The sequence below is a fragment of the Nycticebus coucang genome, chromosome 16 (assembly GCF_027406575.1).
Source record: "Nycticebus coucang isolate mNycCou1 chromosome 16, mNycCou1.pri, whole genome shotgun sequence".
In the NCBI taxonomy this organism is placed as follows: Eukaryota; Metazoa; Chordata; class Mammalia; order Primates; family Lorisidae; genus Nycticebus; species Nycticebus coucang.
Genome location: NC_069795.1, coordinates 664,869 through 687,940, shown reverse-complemented (window position 1 = coordinate 687,940; position 23,072 = coordinate 664,869).

Below are 23,072 nucleotides of genomic sequence, written 5' to 3'. Positions count from 1 at the left end.
CCCACATCACAGCCTGGGAGGGCCTCTCTGTGCCAGATGTCCACACGAAAGCTTGCGGCTCACCTTTTCTGCGGCTGGTCCTGGAGTTCTCGCGCCCCATAGAGCAAGTGACGCATCTCTGGTTTCCTGGTTGGCTGTGCCAGCTGCACAACGTCAGTGTCAAAGTAAACTTTTCAAAAAGTTAAGAACACGCCTCTCTCCAAATTTAGGATGAAGACAGCAGAAATTCCTTCAGCAGTTAAATGGTGCACCCAATTAGGGATGGCGTCAGAGGAGCAGGGGTGAGGAAGCATTGGGAAAGATTCTAAAATGAGGGTGTGGAGCTCGAAACAAAACTGCAATGTCCTGGAAAACATTAAGACTGCTCCCTCCACCATTATCTTTCAACTAAACAGCAGAAAGTGCATTTTTCCCAAAGTCTGTGATGCAACAGGAAACTTCACAGAATCCAGGCCTTGAGGGAAAGGTGATGTCAAACACAGGTATATAGATGCACAAATCCACAGGCCTACAGGTCCACAGATCCACTGTGCACAGGTGCACAGAACCACAGATCCAGGTCTATAGGTCCAGGGATACACAGGTACACAAATCCACAGGTGCATAGGACCACAGATCCACAGAGGGAGAGGTCCACAGATACACAGGTGCACAGAACCACAGATCCACAGGACCACAGGTCCACAGATCCACACATGCACAGGTCCACAGTTCCACAGACCCACAGGTGCACAGCTGCACGGGACCACAGGTACATAAGTCCATAGATCTACAGGTGCACAGGATCACAGATCCACGGAGGGAGACGTCTACAGGCCCACAGATGCACATGTGCGTAGGACCATAGGTTCACAGGGTCATAGATTCTTAAGTCCACAGATCCTTAGATCCATAGGTCCATGGGTCACAGGTGCACAGATCCACAGATCTACAAGTGCACAGATCTACATGTTCACAGCTGCACTGGTGTACAGATTCACTTGTTCACATGTGCACTGGTACACAGATCCACTTGTTCACATGTGCACTGGTACACAGATCCACTTGTTCACATGTGCACTGGTACTCAAGTGCACTGGTACACAGATCCACATGTTCCAGGTGCACAGATCCACTTTCTCACATGTGCACTGGTACACAGGTCTGCAGGTGCACAGATCCACATGTTCACATGTGCACTGGTACACAGGTCTGCAGGTGCACAGATCCACTTTCTCACATGTGCACTGGTATGCAGGTCTGCAGGTGCACAGATCCACATGTTCACATGTGCACTGGTACACAGGTCTGCAGGCGCACAGATCCACTTTCTCATATGTGCACTGGTACGCAGGTCTGCAGGTGCACAGATCCACATGTTCACATGTGCACTGGTACACAGGTCTGCAGGTGCACAGATTCATAGCTCCACATCCCTAAATTATTGGTGGGCAGCTGGTGTAGTAATGCCCCAGGGTGGTTTCATCACTCATCTTCTTACCTATGTCAACATTTTAAATAAGCAGACATTACGAGAAAGGATTCCGGGACAAGGACAGTCACCTGAACACACCAATCATCCTTTTGGGTCTGTGTGGAGCTTTGGGTGTCATTTTGGTCTTTGTTTTTTTCCTCACATGCAGCTATTCCCCCTCCCCCAAAATTAGAATGTTGTTATTCCTGATATCTGTGTAGCAGACTTGTATGTCCCTACTTCACGGTTTGAAACAGTGGCATATTAAATACTTTTTGTCTGATTTTTAAAAATTAACCTCAAGGAAAAAACTGGTCACAATAGAAAAGCTTATCAATGTTATGTAAATTATAGGAAGTCCAGTATTTAGAAAGACATTGTCCTTTTTCAATGGCAGTCTAGATTTTTTACTATATTTAAAAGAGAGAAATCCCTTACTTAGTCTGTGTATCATTTTTTGAGATTTAAAATAATCTTTTTTCATTCTTCAGTTTATACCCTGTGGTATTTTAATTTTGTACAAAATTAATGGCAGTTCATGTGACGCTATGTTAATATTTATATGCTATATACCCTAATTTAATTTGTTATTAATACAAAATTAATGTACTGCAAAAAAAAATTCATTGCTTCTTTCACTGTTGTTCATCAATATATATGAAATATTTATAAGTATAAAACTAAGCATAAAACATTTTTATTTTCTATTATGGAGGAGAATACTATACCATTATTTAAGATGGGATTGAAATGTATATTTAAAAAAAAAAAACAGTGGGAGATATTTTCTATTTCTAATTCTGGAGTGCTTAGTGGCACTCATCCATACACCTAGCTCCCCAGCCCGGCCTGTGTTCCAGGGCACCAGCAGTCAGTCGTAGCCCCTCGTCCTGGGAAGTGCTAAAGGCTAAAGGGGCCACATGGTAAAAGCACTTGTTGAAAGTAAGATGCAACACTGAAGAATTCACTGCCAGGCGGTCCCGTGAGCGAGGACATGCCTGGCTCAGAAGTGGGATGCTGTGGGCCCGCCCTGCTGCTGTGCCCTGCACTCATGCCCCTTCTCCCACCCCCACCCCACCCCTGTCACCGGGACTCACAGTTCTATCAGAAGGTGGGGAAGGGGAGAGTCAGCTCAGGGACCTCAGCGGCACTCTGGAACCAGCCTCTCCCCTCACAGTTCCTTCTGTCCACCCTGGAAAGCACCACTGTGAAGCTTAGCGTTTGCTCCAACTGGCCTCATTTAGCCTTTCCAGGGAGGAGGCGACTGTGGTTAAACAGAAGTATCATGAGAATTCTCTTGGCCAAAGTCACAGTGGAAAATGGGTCACAGGGTACCCACATTGAGTCACTCAGGGGGCACAGCCTTGCCCACCCCCGCTGCCTGAGTCCTTTGTGGGTTTCCCGTGGAAAGTCTCAGCTCTGACTCAACAAGGACCGGATGGCCTGTCCCAGTGGGAACAGCTAAGGGAGTCAGTGCAGATGAATTCAATTTGATTATAGATGTTTACTGGCTTTTGTGGAGCTGTTTGCCAGACCCTGTGTATCTCCAAATTGGGAAGTGGCCCTAAAATTTTGGATGATCTGAGAAAACATTTTTCTGCAAGAATCATATATAGGTCTTGAAAGGTAGTTGAGACTGAGCTAGGTGGAGACGATGCGACATGCATTTCAGGTGTTGGAAAGAATACAGAAAAATTAGGGAGGGCCTCACACACCATGCCTGGTGAGTGAAGAGCATCCACATCTGCCTCCTGGACTTAGCTCTGTCCTGCTGCCACCAGGGTCCTGGAGTCCCAAGGCAGTCTCCTTTAAGCCATCCAACTAGCTGCTGGTGTTGATCCTCCCTCCATGGAGGCATCTCACCCTCACCCCAATTCTTCCCTTCCCGCACCATAGTAGGCCCCATACCTGACCCTTACTTGGCTGTTGCAAGCCGTTCTCACATTTTCTCCAAATCAGAAAGGAATTTCTCTACCTCCTGGCTGTTGTGACTGCCTGCCTATTCACAGCAGGGCTTGGGTTCTAGCTCTCTGGAAGGTGCCTGGTCTGAGATCTGAGTTTGAAATGGGCTTTGGGAGGTCTGAAGTCCAAAGAGCAAGTGTCTCCTGTCTGGTCCAAAGGCCTGGCCTCCAAGCGGGGCCACCAGAAACATTTACATGGTCAAACCACACCAGCTCTTCTGAAGAAAGTTGAGTAGCACACCCTCGTCTTTCCTCAGTCCTGTCTTGGCCCAGCCCCTTCAAGCACTGTCTACAAAAGAAGGAAAGAGAGAACTAAGTGGAGATATCACACTGGGTGTATGAATCCTTCACTGATTTGTTTCTGAGATTTTTTTTTTTTTAATCAACAAGCTGTGAGGACATAGAGGAACATGCAAGCACTTGGAATTGTTCTAAATCTTGAGAAAGGGCTCTAATTCTTCAAGATTAACCTCAAGACTCTGGAGATTTCCGCAGGAATCTTCCTTGGGTTGTTTTCTGGCTTATTCTGCACCGAGTAGGTTGTACAAACTGCATGACCCCTGGTGCCTGGGCTTTTCTCATTTGCTATGCCTCCCATGGTCATCTCAGTCTTCTACATTTGTGAGCTGTGAAAAGCTCCAGCAACAGGGCCTGACACAGGATTATGCAGTCATCCAGCTCCAGAGCTACCAAGCAGTGTGGCCAAGGGTCTGGCCTGAGACTCAGGAAAGGTAGTACCCTGGACCCACACCCACCTGCTAAACTGCAAACTTCAAGCACCATTAAAAAAAAAAATTAGACAAATTAAATTTAGCCCAGTTTATTTGACCAAGAACAAGTCACAAATCGGGTAACACTCAGACCCAGGAGAGGTTCACAAGCTCAGTCCAGCAACATGAGCAGGCAGTAGGTATAGACAGAAGAGTGAAGTGACCTGATTGGCTACAGCTGCCTCATGTGGACATGGTCTGATCAGTAGATAGCCTGTGATTGGCTGTAACTCCAATTATGATTGGCTAAGACTCGGCTACTTGTTATAAAAATATAGATAGATGCTCCTCAACCTAAAACAGGCCTGTTAAGTATATCATAAGTCAAAAATTCATTTAATACCCTGATAAACACATTGTAAAGTCAGGGATTATCTGTATACTCTTAGTTAGGTCCAATCTGTTTACACAGTAAGTTAAGGGGCAGCTTACTGCATGCAAAGAGAGCTTTAGACCAAATTTAACTTATTCTCAGGGCCCATAGCCCAGCTGGGAGTCTGCACCTGCCTGCAGCCCCAGGGGTCCTCCAAGTATGCTCAACAAGAGGCCAGGCAGGCAGGGCCTATCACCTGAAGGGGAAGCCAGGACCTCCTCCCCATGAGGGCCAGACGCCCAGTACTTGTCCACACTACCCATGCCGTCAGGAGGAGGTCCTGCCCTGCCAGACACCATGCAGACCCCAGAACAGAAGCCGCAGGCCACTCAGTAGTGTTGGTTGTAGAAGTACCAGTGGACTCTGGGGGTCCTGCCAGCCCTGCCTAGAGCACGTCTGGGTCAGTACCCTGGAAGTGACCCCACTCACCATCTCCACTTCCTTCACATGAGCTAATTTCATGGGACTCTCAAAAGAAGGGGTAACTACAGCAGCATCAGGTACAAGAGCCCATAGGTGGAAAAAATTCAAGTGCCCGTCAGTGGATGAGCAGATAAAGAGAAGTAGTCTCTCCATGTCACGGAACCATCACCAGCGTGCACTGCTGCACAGCTGTGCGGTATGACAGACCCAACAGCAGGGAACCCATTTATTTGGCTCCAGAACAGGACAATCTGTGGGGACAGAAAGCAGACTGGTGGGTGCCAAGGCTGAGAACAGGGCTAGGGAGGCAGCCTCTGCCCAACATGGTCTCCTTCAGGGTAACAGAGCGTCTGGGACTAGGCAGAGTTGGCAGCTGCACAGTGTTGAGAATGTCCCAACTGCCACTGAATTGTACATTTTAAAACAATTAAATGATCCGTTTTGTGTTACATGAACGTTATATCAAGAAGGAAGGGAGGGAAAGAGGACCCTCCATGGTGAGTGCTGGGACCAGACGCTGTGTCTAAGTCATTTGAGGGGCACTCCTGTGGGAGGTGTGGACGATGGCACAGGATAATGGAAACAGACACACTAAGGCTTGGAGGCCAGCACCCTTCAGGTAGACCAGAGCCAGCCTAACAAAGTGACCGGCCAGCAGCAGGGCTGAGCCCTGCCCACTCTCATGCCTGCCTGGCCCAAGCCTGGGCAGTGCTGGGGCCTCACCCCACTCTGTGCTGGGACAGGGCTTTGGCAGCACCTGGCACCTCCTCTACTCTGGAAAGACCTGGGTGTGTTAACTTGTGCCCTAAGGGATGGACTAAAGCCCACTGGCCCCATGCCTTGGACTCCACCTTTTCTGTGGGCTCACAGCATCCTCCTTTCTAGCCCCTAACCCCAGTGTTTGATGTACAGCATCAGCCCCTCCCTCCTATTTATACCCAAAGTAATGCTGGCCAGTGCCTCTGGGCTGGTGGTTTTGTTCAACTCACTCTGATCCAGTGTTAACAGTCAGCTCAGTGTGTTTCTTCGAACCCTGGCCAAGAGTCACTCCATGTTATGGCCCCACTCCTTGCCCCAAAGCACAGGCCACTTCCCTTCGGAAAAACTGACCTCTGCACCACCTCCTGTGTGAGTGTACATGTGCACGCTTTGGGTGGGTAGGGTGGGCACGCAAGGCAGCCAGGCACAGTGTCTCAGTGGCCTGGGCTGTTTGTCCTCTCTCCACATACACAGACGCTTTGAAGTCAGCTTGGATTTTTGCGGAAACTTCATTTTTTATTTCTCCCTCTTGTTTCTCTGGTGACATCCAAACAAACACACACAGCTGTGTCACCTGGCTCCCAGCACATCTTTCCAGCAGACGCCAAGGTCTAGAGGCCCAGCAGGACTCGACTCCAGAAAGCCAGCTCTTGCCTCCAAAACCCTTCCTCCACTCACCCCCGGTGGCTGAGCAGGCAAAGTTCCCTCCATCATCCCAGAAGAGAAGGCTTCTCCCCAGACCAATATTGTGAGAGAGGGAGAAATAAGCAAAGGACCCTCTGCTTCGGCATCAAGCTAAAGATTCATTGTCTCTAAAACCATAGGTTCTGGTTGCTGGGAAGCACCTTTATCCCTCCTTCTCCTGGTCACACTAGGAAGAAGAAGCAAAGAGAAGACCTTGCCTGAGCTTGAAGCCAGAAAGAGCCCCACACTCGTGCCCCCTAACCCCAGGCCCCTAGCGTCTTGGCCACCTCCTCTCCAAGGGAGGTGGCTGTATATGCAGCCTGGGGGGTCCCCAGGCCCCAGGAACTGGCTGCTTCTCCAATTCTGTTTTTGCTGACTTATCCTATTTTTGTTCTAAACAAAGAATTTCATATTTCTGCCATTATTCCACCACTCTGGGCCTCTGCTGAGTGGAATAAAAGCACAGACTCTCGAAGTATCTTACTATTCTCTGAATAATCTTTTCTCCTGGAGCACCAACCACGTATCTACTGAAAGCATAGGCAGAGATAACTTCCCGGACTCTACAACTCACAATAAAGTTTAGGGCAGAAAATCTCAAGCAAAATAGTAATTTGAAAAACAGATTCTTGCTCTCCCATCCAGGGGCCCTTAGAAAATGTCTCTGGGCTAGGAATTCCCCACCCTTTTTCAAATTTTGTTCAGGCTAGAAGCCAGGAGAGAGGCTGAGCTAGACGTGCCCAGCTGTGTGTAAGTGACCAGCGCAGGCAGCAGGGCCAGGAGGGGCCGTCTGCCTCCCACCTGCCAGTGACCCAGGCCAAGAGTGTGGGCAGAGCAGGGACAGCGCGGGTAGGGAGGGGTGCATTTCAGCCACATCAGCACCAGGAGACGGGAGCTTCCTGGGCCTAAAGCCCCTATGTGGCCTCTACCCCATCAGGACCCTGCGGCTCCTGCCCCACGTCCCTCATGTCAGGCTAGACACAGGATCCTGAACTGAACATGTGAATCCAGGCAAGTCTTTCTCCTATCATCCAGCGGATCTGGTGGAATTCCCACCTCTCTCACCCCCAACACAACCGGATGTTTCAATCCACAGGAACAGAGACCTCCTTCAAAAACACTGAATACAGAAAATCACTGGACTTAATTTTTTAAATATTACCCTTCAAAAAAAAAAGAGAAAGACAGAAAATGCTAGCGGCAGAGGTCAGGGCAGGTTAGCTGTGCAGGAGCCGCCTCAGGATGGGGGTGGGGATTGTGGGGCTGTAGCCCGGGTTCTGGATAGGCTCGGACAGCAACTGGCCTTCTTGCACCCAACTAAACCTTCAGAATCTGTGTCACAGGAATGGGCTGTACATTTAAAATTGCTGAAATTTAAAAGACATAAATTATAACTCAATAAATTTTATTTTTCAAAAAGACCAGTCTGGGACTTCTACTGCATCAATATGGAGGATCAAATTTTCTGGGTGACACTAGACACAACTAAAAATGATGGATTAAAAGAGTATTTTTAAGCTTTTTAAATGCATTGCTGACTGGCTACTAAATAACCTTCATAAACCAAAAAGAAAGTGAAGGTATGAATACTGACAAAAGCCAATATTTGCAGTGAAGGCATGTGAAGAAACTGAGGGCATCTTTCATCATCTGAAAACTTTCAAAAGTGTGGGAAAGGAATTCTCATAACCCTGACAGGGAATGCAACCATTTTAGAAAATCAGGTCAGAAAACAGCGATCCCTTCCCTAGATTCCTGGAGTGGCTCCAGGCCAGAGTTCCTGGAAACACCGTACCCATATCCTGACCCTAAGAATAGGCCCATGATCTGATTGGCACTAGAGAAGGGGCGCAGGTGTGCTCAGACTCACTGCCCTGTTCCGGCTATACTGATGAGGTTGGTAAAAGCCTTTGTAATGGTGTGGAAGTGAGCAGACACCAGGCCAGTCTCCATTCCCTTTCCTCTCTGTTGAAAGCTTTCCTTGTCCCTGGACTGGCCTCTTCTCCTTTCTTGGAGACCCTCACCCCAGTTCTATGCCAGAACCTCTCAAAAAGGGTAATTTAAATTTAAATTTCAAGCAGGTCATCTAGAATTGCTGGTATTCCACATCTAAACATCACACGCAAACCACAGAACAAAGAGAGATCTTTAAGGGAACCAGAGAGAAAGGACAGAGCACTGGCAAAGGAATAGCGTTCAGCCCAGCCCTCAGCACGCTGCACGGAAGGCCTGCCAACCCCGACCTCACAGTCACGAGGTTGAGAAGGTGGCTAACATACAAACTTTCTAGAGTACAAAACCCTGGCATTTTACCACCAAGACACTTTCAGAAAGTAGTTCTAAAGCACACGCTGCAAGTAGAAAAAACGAGACCCCAGACAGGAGGTCTGAGCAGCGAGAAGGAATTGAGAACAAAGCCGCTGAGGAACGTGGGAAAATCTGTACGGACATCGGTGGCACAAAACAACACTTACATGTCTGGTTTGTGCAGTTGGAAAGAAAGAAGTGAAATCCCAGACAACAGCAGCTTTGGGTGGAGGGAAACTTGGAGTCTAAGTACCTTCAGTTTCTCATTTTGTTTGAGAAATAAGGCAAAGACACTCCACGTCTCATGAATATTTCTGTGTGTCCCACCCTAACCCAGTGGAGCGATGGGACAGAAAGGAAGGACAGAAGGAAGGTCCTGGAAAGTTGACCCCCCCGTCAGATGTGGCGTAACAAAATTCCCTTTTCAAAAGCAATATGACTAAAGTACACCTGCTCTGTAATTTTGGATTCCAGACTGTACTTGCAAGGCCCTTTGACTGAACAAACCACTTCACCAGGCCTCAGTGACCCACTGAGCCCTGAAAATATACCCTGCCCTTGGCTTATCCACATTGCAGGTGGCAGAGGGGTGGTGTGGCTCATGGGCTTCTCCAGGCAGCCATGGAGGCCCCTCCACTGGACACGTCTAATTCGTGCACATGTGGTGTGCTCACATGTGTGTCCCTGCATCTGGGGAGTGGCTGTCACGGTAGATACTCATGAAGACCCTCCTCAAGACTTACACTGGCAGATAGTCCCCACCAAAAGGACCCGACTAGCCCTGAGATATCTGCTGCTCTCTTATTTGAATCGGGTGCCTCAGTGAAACCACAAAGCGTCCAGGTGGAGCTAGGAGCGTCTGCTTGGAGAGAGTTGGACATTCACGCCATCTGCCTCACACTCACCTGCTTGTTCACTAGGCTAGACATTCAGTCTTCCAAAGTGCACCTCAAGCCAAGCCTCATGTTCCCATTTCCTGGGACTCACTGTGAAAGAGCTGGGTTATTGTTTACTTGGACAGGGGTTATTGTTTACTTGGAAAATTCATACATTGCAGTGGTAACTCCAAGTACCTATCATGTGATATTATTTGGAGATAGGGTTTTGAAGAGGTATCAAAGCAGGACTAGGTCATTAGGATGAGCCATACACCAATATGATCAATGTCCTTATGGGAAGAGCATATTAGAACATAAACAAACACAGAGGGACAATAATGTGAGGACAGAGAAGAACACAGCCATCTGTAAGCCCAAGGACATTTCCTAATTACTAGAGCATCCCAGGAAGCAGCTGGGACAGCTGAGAGACTGTCCAAGTCCTTAACATTCCAGAGGGCTGGTGGGACAGCTGAGGGACCACTGGTCCTGAACATTCTAGGGGGCAGGTGAGACAGCTGAGGGACTGTCCTTGTCCTGCACATTCCAGGGGACAGGTGGGACAGCTGAGGAGCTGTCCAGGTCCTGAACATCCCAGGGGACAGGTGGGACAGCTGAGAGACTGTCCAGGTGCTGAACATCCCAGGGGGCAGGTGGGACAACTGAGGGACTTTCCAGGTCCTGAACATTCTAGGGGGCAGGTGGGACAACTGAGGAACTTTTCAGGTCCTGAACCTCCCAGGGAACAGGGGGCACAGCTGAGGGACTGTTCAGGTCCTGAACCTCCCAGGGGACAGGTGGGACAGCCGAGGGACTATCCTGGTCCTGAACATTCCAGGGGGCAGCTCAGTAAGCTATAGGGATATTTGTGTGAACTAAAAATCTTAAGGCTCCCCCCAGGGGCTACTGACTCGCCCCCCTCTTGGCCAAGGGGATCCCAGCCATGAGAAAGATCAGACGTGCCTCATCATGCCCTTTCCCCTTTAGAGATGTCCTTTGTGACTCATTACCAGGCCTAAGGCTACGCAAGACACACCTGCAGGTCCTCGATATACACGAGAAACCACCTGAGTCTGGACCTGTGTCCTGTAGTTTGTCTCTGATTCACAGACCCTGACCTTAACTCGGCATTCCTTTGCACTGATTCCTGGGCTATTAGACAGAGCCTAACTCTTGCAGTCAATTTTCAGACAAAGTATCTTTAAACCCACCTATAACCTGTGGGTCCCACTTTGAGTGTCCCACCTTTTCAGGCCAAACCAATGTACCACCCTCAATGTACTGATTTATGACTTTACCTGTAATTCCTGTCTCCCTGGAATGTATAAAACCAAACCATAACCCCACCTCAAGTCCACTTGCTCAAAGCTTCTTGGGCATGGCTTTGGGTCATGGTTCTCAAATTTGGCTCAGAACAAAGCTCTTTAAACTGTTTTACAGAGTCTGGCTTCTTCCTCTGACATTTGCATCATGTGAGATGGCAGGGTCCAGAAAGATAAGTGATCTGCCTATGTCCAACAACCTGAACATGCAGATCCTATAAGCCCCAAGGTTATTGGCATCCTCTGGGGTTGCCGATGCCTGAAGGTCGCTGGAGTCTTCCTTCTTTGTGTGGCCCCAGCCAAGCACCAGCTAGCACAGAACTCAGAGAAAGGAGCCTGCTCCTGAGTTCATGTTTTCTAAAAGCCTAGACCTTGAGGGAATAGGAAGGCCCTGGACAAAGGCAGAAGAGCCTAGAAAGGCAGCATGGCAGAGGTGACCAGAGCACAGAAGCACTCTCTAGGATAGGCAGGTCACCCCATGTCTGACTGTCCTGGATGAGCGTGAGGGTCTGAGCTCAGGGCCACCCAGCCACAGTCCCACATCCCTGAATCTAGCCTATCCTGCCTCTGAGGACCTCGCCATAGGAAACGAGGTAACCGCTGGGGGCTGGGGGTCAAGGCTGAGGACCCAGCTGAGCAGAGGCCCCCATAGCTCCCTCTGTGAAAGGGTCAGGATCACCTGATGATGGAGATTACACAGCCTCAGCCTCAGGCATAGAGGCCTAACTGGCCCCCACGCTGAGTTAGAGCAAAGCAAGGGACCCGGCATCCCGGCACTGCTGGGTGTGGGTGCCTCAAAGGTGACCAGACTCTGAAGGCTGGACAAGGTACACAGGGACCTGGAAGCCCAGGCCCATGAGCTGCCAACTTACAAACAAAGCTAGAGGGTTCGGGCCACATGGTTCCAGATGTGGGTCAGAACCCCAAGCTGCTGTTGGATTCTGGGACCCCAGGCAGGCTACCAGCCTCCCTGACCCTGGCCCTCTGTGATCTAGTGTGGACTGGAGATCTGAGGGGCCCATAAGCTGTATACGTACTGCTGCCAGACTGCAGGGCCCCTCACATGAGGCCTCTTACTGGCAAACACATAATTGGAAACAGACTTTGCGCCTGACTCAGAGGAAGGAGCACTGCCCACCCCCATCCGCTCTCACAGGCTCTGCACAGCAGCCTTAGTGTCCCATGAGCCCAGGCCCAGGCTGGCTGACATGTGTCAGCTACACAGCTGAGCTCATCTAGCCAAGATGTTCTGGAAGGCTCCGTACCCGTGTATATTCACCCCAATTCCAGGGTGCTATAGCCCAGCCAAAAGCACATATACCTATTTACATACACAAATGTACACAACGTATGTATAAAAACACACGTGGAATACACATACATGCAAAGACACACATGCATAGGTATATATACACATACTTCTATGCGTGTGCACATCATACACGTACATGTGCACAAGTACACACATATACAAATGTGCACATTAACACAGGCACACATACGTGTGTGTGTGCAATGCATACACACCATACTGCCTACACACGTGATTGTGCATGCATATACACAAGCATTGTGAATGTATACATGTTAACACGTATTCATGCTCCTACGTGTGTGCACACATGCACTGTGTGTACAGATGCGCTCACATATGTACACACCCATACAGCATGCTCCCACCAGCTCCTCCCAGCTGCCCAGCACATTGCAGTGACCACTCAGGGCTCCCAACACCCTGGCTGAGCCCAGCACAGGAAAAATACAGCAGAAAGCAGAGTGGCCATTGATGCCCCCACTGTAGGCAGAAAGGAGTGTGCATCGGTGGGGTGTCATGTGGGGTGCCCATTGGGGGGATGCCATAGTGGTCCTGTGGGAGGGCCATGGGGAGTGCTGGGGTACTGTGAGGATTCATGGGGGTACTGTGGGGGTTCCCTGGGGGTTCTGTGGGGGTGGCATGGTTGTTCCCAGGGGTGCCATGGGGGTTCCTTGGGGTTCTGGGGAAGTTCCATGGGGCCATGGAGGTTCCCAGTGGATTCTGGGGGGCTCCATGAGGCTGTGAGGATTCCTGGGGCATACCATGGGGATTCCTGAGGATGCTGTGGAGGTTCCTGGGGGGTATTATGAGGGTGCCATGGGAGTTCCCAGGGGGTTCTATTGGGGTGCCATGAGGTGTGACATGAAAAGTTCCTTGGGGGGTGCCATTGGAGAGTCAGAGTTCCCAAGAGGTGCCCATTTTTTCTGCAATGGGGTTCCTTGGGGGGTGGCGTGGGGGTTCCTAGGGTGTCTTGGTGGTCCTAGGGCTTTCTTGGGGGTGCTGTGGGAGTTCTCGGAGGGTACTATGGGGGTTTCATGGGGATGCTATGAAAAGTTCCTTTGGGGGTGCCACTGGAGAGTCAAGGTTCCCGGGAGTACCATGGGAAGGGCTGCCGGGGATGCTGTGGAGGGTTTCCATGGAGGGTGCTCTAGGGAAGTGGGGTTCTAGAGGTGCTGTGGGGGATGCCATGGGAGTTCCCAGGGTGTGCCAATGGGTGTTCCACGGATGGTATTGGGGGTGTTCTTGGGGATTTGGTGAGGAATTCTATGGGTGGTGCCACAGGTGAGTGGGGATTCCCAGGGTGCCATTTGGGGTGCTGTGGGGGGTGTAGCCACCAGACTTAGGATAAAGGTGCTGGCAGGTGGGCCCTCAGAGCACCTGGGCTGTCCATGCTGGGAGAAATGCTGTAGGGCAGCTTCACCAACCCCCTTCCAGCTACAGGTGCCAGGGGCTCACCAGGGCTGCCCAGCTTTCTTCTGAAGGGCTGCAGATGGGGCCACGGCCCTGGGATGAAACCTACTTTTTTAATAACAAGCTGTAATCTATTGGCTAGGATTATGTTGAGAATTTTTGCATCTAGAGTCATTAATGAAATTGATCTGAAATTCTCCTTTTTAGTTGGGTCTTTTCCTGGTTTTGGTATCAGGGCTATGTTTGCTTCATAGAAGATGTTGGGAAAGATTCCTTCCTCCTCAAATTTTTGGAATAATTTCTGCAGTACAGGAATAAGCTTTTCCTTGAAGGTTTGATAGAATTCTGGTGTGAAGTCATCTGGACCAGGGCATTTTTTGTTGGAAGATTTTTTTATTGTTTCTTTAATCTCAGTGCATGAAATTGGTCTGCTTCAATAGGAGCTCTATTTCTTCCTGGCTAAGTTTAGGGAGAGGATGTGATTCCAAATATTGATCTGTTTCCTTCACATTGTCAAATTTCTGGGCATAGAGTTTCTGGTAGTATTCAGAGATGATCTCTTGTATCTCTGTGGCATCAATTGTTATTTCGCCTTCATCATTTTTGATTGAGGTTACTGGAGATTTTACTTTTCTGGTTAGACTGGCCAAAGGTTTATCTATTTCATTTATTTTTTTAAAAAACCAACTCCTTGTTTCATTAATTTTCTGAATGTTCTTTTGTTTTCACTTTCATTGATCTCTGATTTAATTTTGGATATTTCTTTTCTTCTACTGGGTTTAGGCTTACATTGTTCTTCTTTTTCCAGTTCTACAAGATGGCTTGTTAGTTTGTTGATGTGCTCTCTTTCGGTTTTTTGAATGTAGGCATCCAAAGTGATCAATTTTCCTCTCAGAACTGCTTTTGCAGTATCCACAGGTTTTGGTAGCTTGTATCTTCATTGTTTTTATGCTCAAGAAAGTTAATGGTTTCTTCTTTTATTTCTTCCTGCACCCAACTGTCATTCAACAAAAGGTTGTTTAATATCCATGTATTTGTGTGGGGTTGAACATTTTTGTTGAAGTTGAGTTCCACCTTTAGTGCCTTGTGGTCTGAGAAGATACAAGGTAAAATTTCAATTCTTTTGATTCTGTTGAGGTTTGTTTTGTGTCCTAGGATATGATCAATTTTGGAGAATGTTCCATGGGCTGATGAAAAGAATGTATATTCTTTATCTTTGGGATGGAATGTTCTATATACGTCTATCAAGCACAGTTGTTCTAGGGTCTCATTTAAGTCCCTTATATCTTTGTTTAATTTCCGTTTAGAGGATCTGTCCAGCTCTGTAAGAGGAGTGTTAAAGTCCACTGTTATTATGGTGTTATAGGATATCATATTGCTCAGACTGAGTAAAGTCTATTTAACATTTAAGTTGGGTGCATAAATATTTAGAATTGAAATGTCTTCTTGTTGTATTTTTCCCTTGACCAATATAAAGTAACCATCTTTGTCTTTTTTGACTTTAGTTGCTTTAAATCCACATGCATCTGAAAATAAGATTGCAACTCCTCTTTTCTTCTGAATTCCGTTTGCCTGAAAAATTGTCTTCCAACCATTAACTTGGAGTTTTAATTTGTCTTTTGAAGCTAGGTGTGTTTCCAGCAGACAGCAAATGGATGGCTTGTGTTTTTGTTTTTGTTTTGGCCAGGGCTGGGTTTGAACCCACTACCTCTGATATATGGGTATATGGGGCCAGTGCCCTACTCCTTTGAGCCATAGGCACCGCCCATGGCTTGTGTTTTTTAATCCAGTCAGCCAATCTTTGCCTCTTCAGTGGGGAATTTAAGCCATTAACATTTATTGAAATAATTGATAAATGTGGTAATTTTCTATTCATCTTATTTTGTGAGAGTCCATTGCTTAGTTTTATCTTTTGCATCATTGTGGAAGTTCGGTTCTATTCTTTAATTGCTGAGTTCTTACTTTGCTGTTGATCCATTGTGATGGTCAGTGTATAGAACAGGTTGAAGTATTTCCTGTAGAGCTGGTCTTGTTGTAGCAAATTTCCTCAATGTTTGTATATCAGTAAATGATTTGATTTCTCTATCAATTTTAAAGCTTAGCTTAGTAGGATATAAAATTCTGGGCTGGAAATTGTTCTGTTTAAGTAGATTAAGCAAGATGACCATTGTCTTCTTGCTTAAAAAGTTTCATTAGAGAAGTCTGCAGTCACCCTGATGGATTTGCCCCTGTAGGTCAACTGGCTCTTACTCCTGAAGAAGCTTGAAGAATCTTTTCTTTGTTTTAACTTTGGACAGGTTCATCACAATGTGTCTTGGAGAAGCTCAGTTAGAGTTGAGGCAACCTGGGGTCCAATATCCCTCTGAAAGGAGTGTGTCAGAATCTTTGGTGATATTTGGGAAATTTTCATTTATAATATTCTCTAGTATGGCTTCCATTCCCCTGCAGTATTCTTCTTCCCTTTCTGGGATACCTATAACTCATGTTTGAACACTTCATAAAGTCCCATAATTCTGTCAGTGAACACGTTCTGCTTTGTCTCTCTTCTTTTCTGTCTCTTTAATTATCTGAGTTATCTCAAGAGCTTGTCCTCTACCTCTGAGATTCTTTCTTCTATATGGTCTAATCTGTTGCTGATACTTTTTATTGATCTTTAAGTTCCCTATTGACTGCTTCAGTTCCTTCAGCTCTGCTATATCCTTTCTATATTCTTCATATTGTTTATGTCTTATTTGATTCTGTTTTTGGATTTCCTTTTGGTTATTTTCCACTTTGTTGGCAGTTTCCTTCATTGTTTCCATCATTTCCTTCATTGTTTTCATCACCCATATTCTAAATTCCCTTTCTGTCATTTCTTACATTTCTTTAAAGGTGGAATCCTCTGCAGTAGCTACCTCACAGTCCCTTGTGGGGGTTGCTCTGGACTGGTTTTTCATGTTGCCAGGATTTTTCTGCTGATTCTTCCTCATGAATGTTTTCTTTTATCTGTTTCCTTGCCCTAATTTTCCTTTCACTTCCTCTTGCTTATTAAGTTACCGTGCCTCTGGACTAGGGTTTCAATGAGTCCTTTTGGTGCAGGACCAGAAGGATGAGAAGATTGAAGAGCAAGAAGGGAAATAATAAAAGAAAAGAAAGAGAGAAAGAAAAGAAAAAAGAGAAAGGAGAGGGGGTGATTAAAAGGGAATATTGACAAAAAGAATAGAGGCACAGAAAGAGAGAGATAGGAGCAATATAGGTGTACAGTAGGGTACTTTGACCCAATCTTGAAAGCCCCCAACCTTTGGGGGTGCTGGGTTGGGTGGTTCCCTTGAGGTCAGCAATTCTTTGTAGGCTGTTCAGACACAGTACCCTACCTCCACCAAGTAGAGAGGAAAGAAAAATACTATAAATCAAATCAAAACAAGCAAACAGAAAACTTTACAGGATAAAATTTGGGGGAAAAAATAAATAGGAGTAGAAACACTAGTAAAAATGAAGTTCTAATTGTTAAAGAAGGCAACAATGGAAATTATATTTAAACTAGAAAAATGAAGAAAGAAAGAAAAAGAAAAATCAAGAGACAAAATATTGAAATTTTAAAAAATGAAAAACAAAGCAGTACATATATCTTGCTGAATATTGTCTTGGCCACAGGTGATCTTCTGGGGTACGAGATGTTAATCATAATGCTGATATGGCTATATGAGATGGAGACTGGAGGCCTCTGCTATTTTCTCAAACCCCACAGGGTGGAGAACCTAAATCTCTCCTCAGCCTGCTTAAAGAGCACTTTAAACTGCTAACCTTGGCTAAGCAGAAGCTTTCCCAGGAAAGCACTTATAGCTGGGATCACTCCTGAAGTGGCTGTCCACTTACCCAGTGTGCCAAAACCAGTCTCACTCTATGCCCTCAGTCCCCAACTTTAGGCTGCTCAGTCACTATATTACTTGCCCAAGGTCTCTTTCCGATCCTTGCTCTTCAACCCTGAGGGTGGAACTTGCCAGGGCAGTTCCCCACGGCCCCAGACTGAACACTATTACCTCTGTCCAGCTCAGCGGCTCAGACTGGGGCCCTAGACAACACTTAAAGTCCTTCCACACTCTTGCCTAAGTTCTCCCAAGGTAGTTCAACTGAGTGCCAAATCCAACAAAAACAGAACAGCTCCCAGTAAGGCCTTTCCAGTTTGCAATCTCAGTGCTGCTGTGCTTACAGATGCCAGCAGGATTAGACCAAATGAACACATGCAACCACTTGCCAGTTCTTCACTGCTTTTTTCCTCTTCATGGGGTCCAGAAGTCTCTCACTGACTCCCTCTGTCCCCAAAGGGATGTTTCTGGGCAGCTCTCACCAGCCAGAGATGCCTGTAGTCTTCTTTCCCCAGTCTCACCGTGCCCAGTTGCAAGGAAGCTGTTACTCAGCTGCCATATTGCTCCTCCCTCCAGCTATAATGTTTTCAATCCCAGATTTGTTTTTATTTCTTAGAATTGTATTGGCTATTCGGGCTTTTTTCTGATTCCATGTGAAACGAAGAACTATTTTTTGAAGTTCTTCAAAGTATGACGTTGGTGTTTTAATGGGGATTGCATTAAATCTATAGATTGCTTTGGGTAGTGTAAACAATATCCAATGTTGACTCTTTCCAGTCATAAGCATGGTATGTTCTTCCATTTGTTAACTTCTTCTGCTATTTCTTTTCCTAGAACTTCATAGTTCTCTCTGTAGAAAGTTGACCCCATATCCTGTTGTGCCTTTTGAATTTTTCACAGCATGCATTATATGCTCAAAAATAAATAATGTTAATAATATTTTAAATTTTGCTAATGGGGCAGCACCTGTGGCTCAGTGGGTAGGGCACCGGCCCCATATACCAAGGGTGGCGGGTTCAAACCTGGCCCTGGCCAAACTGCAACAAAAAAATAGCTGGGCATTGTGGCAGGCACCTGTAGTCCCAGCTACTCAAGAGGCTGAAGCAAGAGAATCGCCTAAGCCCAGGAGTTGGAGGTTGCTGTGAGCTGTATGACACCATGGCACTCTACTGAGGGCGATAAAGTAAGACTTTGTCTCTACAAAAAAAAAGGAAAATTTTGCTAATGGCTGATATATACAGTTTTATATCAGCCATTAGCAAAATTTAAAAATTAGTAAAAATTTAAAAAGCAAGGAAAGGTAACTGTAAACATGTACATAACAAAGAGGGCACTCTGCAAGTGGTCACTCTCCTCTCCCGCATCAGACTGAGGCCCCACTTCCAAGATAGGAGGGTGGAAGTTACCTGGAGAGAGAGTTTGTTAGTCTAAGTTAGGAGCATCTCATGATCATTTACAACACCATTATTCACCCGTCATGAACAAAATTTTATCTTCAATTGTAACAGAGGCTATATCTTTCCAATCCCCTGAAATGGTCAGTGCCCGCCTTGGGGAAAGGATGGTGGAGATAAATGAAGGTGGTGAGGACAATGATGGGAAATGGTGATAGTGTTAATGGTGGTAGCAGTGGGATAGATTAAAATTTTTCACAAAAATCTTTGCAGCTCTGTTTATCAAGAGCTGGAATCTATTTCTCTATTCCCTGAATCCTGGTTGGCACTGTGACTTGTTTGATAAAAAAAACATGATCCACGTGATAGTAAGACTTTTGAGCCCAGATCTCAAGAATTTTTGTAGGTTCTGCCTTCATTCTTTTGGAATACCAATGCCATAGAAACAAATCTGAGTTAGCTTTCCAGAGAAGCCACATGAAAGAGAACCCAAGGCACCCTGAAGTAATGCCATCTTAGATCATTCAACCTCCTCCAAGCAGTCAGCTGATGATATCAGGTGCAACCATTTGATGAACTACCCAGCTGAGTCCATTTCAAAGTGTCAACCCATGGGATAAAAGGACAAATAAGATGGTTGTTATTTTTAAGCCATTAATTGTTAGGATGGTTCTCTGTGAAGAAATATAATAGATCACTGATTCAAATATGATGGGAATGGTGGTGAGAGTAAGGGTGATGGTGATGAAGCTACTGGTGATGGCAGTGATAGTAGTGACAGGAGTGAGGAGGGGATGCTGGTGATGATGGTAGTAATAGTGGTGGTGATGGTGATGGCAGTGGTTATGGTGATGGTGGTAGTGATGAGAGTGTGGTGATAGTGGTGGTGAGATGGTGGTGGTGGTGGTGATGGTGGTAGTAGTGATGGTGGTGGTGATGATGATAGTGATGGTAGTGATGGTGGTGGTGGTGGTGATGTAGTGGTAGTGACGGTGGTGATAGTGATAGTGGTGGTGATAATAGTGGTGTTGGTGATGGTGATAGTGGGATAGTGGTGGTAGTGATGGTGGTGGTAGTTTTGGTGATGTGGTGGTGGTGGTGGTGGTAGTGATAGTGGTGACAACAATAGTGATGATAGTGATGGTGATGGTGGTAGTGATAGTGGTGATGACAATAGTGCTGGTAGTGACGGTGGTGATAGTGATAGTGGTGGTGATAATGGTGATGACAATAGTGGTGGTGGTGATGGTGATAGTGGGATAGTGGTGGTAGTGATGGTGGTGGTAGTTTTGGTGATGTGGTGGTGGTGGTGGTGGTAGTGGTAGTGGTGACAACAATAGTGATGATAGTGATGGTGATGGTGGTAGTGGTGGTGGTGGTGGTGATGATGATGATAGTGATGGTAGTGATGGTGGTGGTGGTGATAGTGATGGTGATGTAGTGGTGGTGGTGGTGATGGTGGTGGTAGTGATAGTGGTGGTGACAATAGTGATGGTGGTGGTGGTGATGATGATGATGATAGTGATGGTAGTGATGGTGGTGGTGGTGATGGTGGTGGTAGTGATGGTGGTGGTTCTGGTAGAGGTGGTGACTATTTCAGTAATGGTGTGGTAATGGGAATAGCTGTGAAGATGAGGGTGGTGGTGGTGGTGATAGTTATGAGGGTGATTGTGGTATTGGTGGTGACAACTCAGCCCTCCTACATTATTATAGAAAGATCAAACTTCGCTCAATATGGATTTTGTGTATTTTGTTTTATTCCAGTTCTTCAAAAATGCAATACCTTTGGAATTACATATATCTTTGAGAATTCAATTAAATTTGTAGGCCCTGTTTCCAGGAAAATGTACATAAACAGTTTTGTTCAGATGTTGATAACTTGGTGACCCTACCCTCTGGTGTAGATCCTAGGCGAGAAGCTTTGTGTTGTGCTTACCTGGCATTCTCACGTCCCAAGCAAACCAAGCTATCCCCTGAAGTGTCAGTGTGGCCTTCCTGTGACATCAAAGAAATGAACTGCATGACACTCAAGTGACTCGTTCAATTTAATACAGCACAGCTGGTTAAGAGGGAGTTTTATTCAGGCATAAATATTTTGAAATATTTTGCAATCTTATTGCATGTAGTTTACATATACTCAGAGGGGAAAGGGAAACCAGCACCACTAGAGCAGAAGTTAAAAGACCCAGAATGTTCTTCCCTACCACCTCCCCTCCTCCATGAGCCTGGGTCTTCTCCCTGTGAGTTAGGGCAGCCTTCCCTTGCTGCCTCTGTGTTGCAGGATTAATTAGACTAGAAATTACCATTATGACCAATTCTAAAATTCAGAAAGAAATTAAAATCCTCAAGATCATTGTTGTAGCTGGATTTTGAGCCACTGTGTCCACTGGGCACTCACTGAACCTTTCTGCTGAGGTGGTAGTTCTCACCCACTAGCATTTATCCCCCAGCCTTCCTGCCTTGGTATCCTCATCCCTTCTGGGCCCTGAGCACCCAGCTGCCACCCTCCCAGGATGCAATATTGTTTGTCATTGACTCTCTTGGCCACAGAGGGGGGCAGTGTCAAAGGTGTCCCCTTGGGCTTACCCACAACAGTGCTGTTACCACACAGGCCTGTAACATGCAGCTACTCCACGCTCCAAGCACACAGATCACAGTTACATTCTGGGGCAAGGGAAATGGCCACCAGATGATCACAAACCCAGTCCCAGGTGCTCCTGGCATCTGCTGACACAGGCTGGTGAGCTCCTACAGCCCTTGGTGCATGACCTCTTTCCTCCCCGATCACACCAGTAGGCCCCCATCCGGGTGACACTGGATTCCCCTTTGTCATCAGTCTGACAGTCAGGAGATGAGGTGGGGCAGCCCAGAGGATACCTGCTGCCTTGTGGGGCCCCTGCAGTGTCCCCCATCACAGAGAAGGTGCTGGCTTACAAGGGGAGGACAGGCCAAATGGCCACATCCTCAGGGCTTCTCTCAGACACCCCAGCCCATGTTTTAGGGCCCCAGATATCCCCAGCCAGGGTCCTTCCTTTACACAGACCAGACTTGGCCAAGCCTCAGCCATGCCTAGAACTAAGAAGTCCTCAGCATCTCCAGCCCACAGCTCAGCCACATCAGCTCTTCCACTGAGGAGATGGGATTTCTTCTTAGCCAAACAGGTTCTTACACTGAGCCCAAGCAGCACGGCTGGCTCACTACCCGTTCAGTGTCCCCTTATCCTCTACAGGCCAACAGTGCAACTCAGAGTGACCAGCCCAACCACCACCCTCTCCAGGAGTCCCTTCCATTAGGACAAGTCCCCAAGCCAGTCCTGGTAAAATCTTTAACAACTGGGCTTCTGCCTTGTACCAGAGAGTCCCTGTGCCCCCACATCATGGTGATGACATCCTCACCACCCCTGCACTACTTGTGTTCATTGGGTCCTCCAAGAAGCTGGTGCCACCACTGGACGAGATGCAACTAAAGATTTATCAGGGCCCGTGAAGGATACAATTCCAAGATGATGGGAGGGGCCTTAGACCACTGGCAAGACCCCATGAAGGTCAGGGAAGAAGGAGGCAAAAGCAGGAGCCTTGGCCTGCAGCACCTTCCCAGACCATACTGGGCAGGCTGAGGGGACACCTGGTGTGAAAGTAATCCCTTAAAGGATCCAGGTCCTGTGGTAACACGCCTGTGTTTGTCCCCTGGGAATAACCCAGGTGGACCCAGAAGAGCATGCCAGGGCCCAGGTCAACTGTGCTCTAGCAGAAGCACCCTGAGCCTTGTGTTTCCAGCAACGACTTGGCTGGCACACTCACACATGCACAGATGCACACACCTGCCATGCTTGCATATGGCTGGCACACTTACACGTGCACAGATGCACATACATGCCATCCTTGCACGTGACTCACTCCCACACTCACACATGCAGAGATGCACACACATGCCACGCTTGGACGTGGAGCACTCCCACCCCATCTCCTTTAACACCCCTGGCCCCATGCACCCAGCATCCCTCAAAAGGCAGCTGTGGCAGAGGAGAGGAGGGGAGGACCACAGCTGGAGGCAGAGAGTCCCTGACAGCAGGAGCTGGGGGGGAGGCATGCACTCCTGTGCAGGGGCCAGGTCAGGCCTCACAGATCCTTGGACGGCAGGCAGGGGTGTTGGGGGACAAGCTCCCGATGTACTGTCCA